This window comes from Anopheles bellator, chromosome 2, assembly GCF_943735745.2.
Source record: "Anopheles bellator chromosome 2, idAnoBellAS_SP24_06.2, whole genome shotgun sequence".
Taxonomy (NCBI): Eukaryota; Metazoa; Arthropoda; class Insecta; order Diptera; family Culicidae; genus Anopheles; species Anopheles bellator.
Genome location: NC_071286.1, coordinates 27634305 through 27637222, shown reverse-complemented (window position 1 = coordinate 27637222; position 2918 = coordinate 27634305). Strand labels below are relative to the sequence as shown.

The 2918-nt window shown below is 66.5% G+C and overlaps 1 protein-coding gene across 1 annotated transcript in view; it reads left to right on the top strand.

Annotated features, from left to right (window-relative positions):
* The window catches only part of LOC131209726 (FMRFamide receptor-like), a 51579-nt gene that overhangs the window by 32824 nt on the left and 15837 nt on the right, over window positions 1-2918 (top strand). The window lies entirely within an intron of this gene.

The following is a 2918-nucleotide window of genomic DNA, read 5'->3' as shown; positions in this document are numbered from 1 at the left end:
CCCCCCGGCCGCCGTTGCCTCGGCCCTCCGCCTGTCCCGCGCGAGAGCGGCCGCCAGGGTCCGTTGCTCCGCGCGCCACTCCGTCTGGAGCGTGCGCAACATCTCCCGGCAGGCCGCCGCAATCGCCGTCCATCGCGCGGGACTTTCCAGCATCTCCGGGACCAGCCTCTCCGGTGTGCTGGGGAACCCGCCGTCGCGCAGTGCCTCCCACCGCCAACACTCGAAGACGGTGTGTTCGGCCGTTCCAGGGACCCCCGGGCAGCTGGTGCAGTCAGCAGACGGCGTGAAGCCCTTGACGTGCAGGTACTCACGGAAGAACCCGTGTCCGGATAGCACCTGCGTCAGGTAGAAGTCCATGCGTCCGTGCTTCCGACCGCACCAGGGTGCTACCTCGGGGATCAGGCGCGCCGTCCACCGCAAGTAGCGGGATGCGTCCCGGCCGCCGGTCTCCGCCGTCCACTTCCGTTGCCACTCCCTCATCGAGCGCTGACGTAGTGAGCTGCGGGTGGTCGATGTCCCCGCTGCCGATGCCGCTGGTGCTGATGCTGCTGTCGTCGCCGAAGACGCCGTCGCCGTACCGATGTCCCTGCTGCCACCGCCACTGAAGCCACAGTCGCCGCTGCCTCCACCGGTGCCACTGCCGTCGTCGCCATGATTGTAGCTGCTGCCGCCGCTGCCACCGCTGCTGCCACCGTCACCGCTGCCGGGCAGGCCGTGACGTGCACGGTACAGGTCCGCGTCCTCCCGCAGCTGGAGCTCTATCGGCACCATGCTGGCCAACAACGTGGCCACTGTCCAGGACACACTGACGAACGCTCTGGCGACACGCTGCGCCGCGGTCCGCTGAACAGCGTTCAGTTTACGCCGGATGTCCTGGATCCTGACGCCGTCAACCCAGACCGGCGCCGCGTAGCGCAGCGCGGACATTGCGCAGTTCGCCAGCAGCCGCCGTGTCTCCTCCGGGGGTCGGCTGTGGTTGGGCAGCAGCCGCCGCAGTGCCCCAACTCTGGCTGCCGCCTTGGCAGCCTGGTGCTCCACGTGGTCCTTCCACGAGAGGTGGTCCTGGACGACCACTCCCAGATAGCGAATGGAGCTCTTCGCATCTGTGCTGGTCCCGCAGACGTCAATGGGTGGCGGCTGCTGACGGCCACCTCGGTGGCAGCTAACCACCATCATCTCCGTCTTGCTGGGAGCCAGCTGGAGTCCCACGCTGTCCATCCAGCGAGCCACCTCTCCAAGAGCCCTCTCGGCTTTGCCCGCCGCGGCTTCGGGGCTGACGGCGCGGACAACAAGCGCCAGGTCGTCCGCGTACCCTACCAGCCTCACCGATGGTGGGAGGGGGAGGCGCAAGACGTCGTCGTACATGGCGTTCCATAGAGTCGGCCCGAGGACTGACCCCTGCGGAACGCCAGCAGAGACTGTGCGCTCTTCCAGCCCCAGGTCCGAGTGGTACTCTAGGACCCGACCACGGAAGTAGTCCCCCAGAACTGCCATGAGGCCAGGGTGAACTCCCCTACTGCTCAGCGCTGAGCCGATCGCCGTCCAGCTCGCGCTGTTGAACGCGTTGCGGACATCCAGTGACACGACCATGCACTCCCGTTCCGCTGAGGCGTTCGTGCGATTAATCGCCCGAGCCTCAGCACCACTCTCCACCACAGCACGGATCGCGTCCACGGTCGAGCGACCGGCGCGAAATCCGAACTGGGCGGCTGATAGGAGCGGGCCGTCAGCACCGCACTCCAGGGTGTCATTCAGGCGGTCCAGCAGGACCCGCTCGAACACCTTTCCCAGGGCATTGATCAGGCAGATCGGCCTGAAGGAGGAGGGCTCGCCGGTTGGTTGCCCTGGCTTGGGCGCCAGCACCAGCCGCTGCCGCTTCCACTCCTCTGGGAAGGTACCTGCGTCGAGGAGCCGTTGAAACAGCTCCCTGAAGACTTCGGGGTGCTCCCGCATGGCCGTAGTCACCGCCCCGTTGGGAATACCGTCCGGTCCCGGGGCCTTGCGAGGGGGCAACCTGTTGGCGATGGCCACCACCTCCTCGCAGGTCACCGGACGTAGCTGTTCGCGATCCGCTGCGGCACTCTCCGCCGGCCAGACCATCGGAGGGTGTGTCGGGAACAGCGCGTCCACAGTTCGCCGTAGCACCTCCGGGTCCGTTTCCCGCGGCTGCCTCCGGCCAAGCAGTCTGCTCATGACCACTCGGTATCCGGTCCCAAACGGGTCGTCCGCAACACTGTCTGCCAGCTCAGCTTCACAGCGCCGCTTGCTGGCCCGGATTTCTCGCGACAGGGTGCGCCTCAGCTCGCGGAACTCAGTTTCGGCCGCGTCTCTGGCGGGGACACCGCGCGCCCGGTGCCACCGTCGCCTGGCTTGGCTGCAGGCGGCGCGCAGGTCGCGGATCTCGTCCGTCCACCAGTACACCGAGGTCCGTGGGCCACCGCGAGACTCCTTGTTGCGCCTAAGGGTCTCGTCGCAGGCGCGCGTGAGCAACCTCGTGACCTCGGGGGCCGACGGCTCAACGCTGGCAAAGTCGAGAGCGCTGAGCGACACCCTGTACGCCTCGGGGCTGAAATCGGCCAGCTTCCATCGTCGACCGGGAATGGCGGTACGCTGCTGCTGATGCTGATGCTGATGCTGATGCCGCTGATTCTGCTGATGCCGCTGCTGATGTTGCTGCTGGTGCTGCTGCTGATGTTGCTGCTGATGCTGATGCTGATGCCGCTGCTGATGTTGTTGCTGGTGCTGGTGCTGCTGCTGATGTTGCTGCTGATGCTGCTGCTGACGTTGCTGCCGCTGATGCTGCGGCGATCTGGCTGCAGATAGGCCGACGGAGAACTCGATCATGGCATGGTCAGACGCGGTGTACAGCGAAGACACACACCAATCTCCTGTGTCTGCGAGGCTGTAAGATGCCAGCG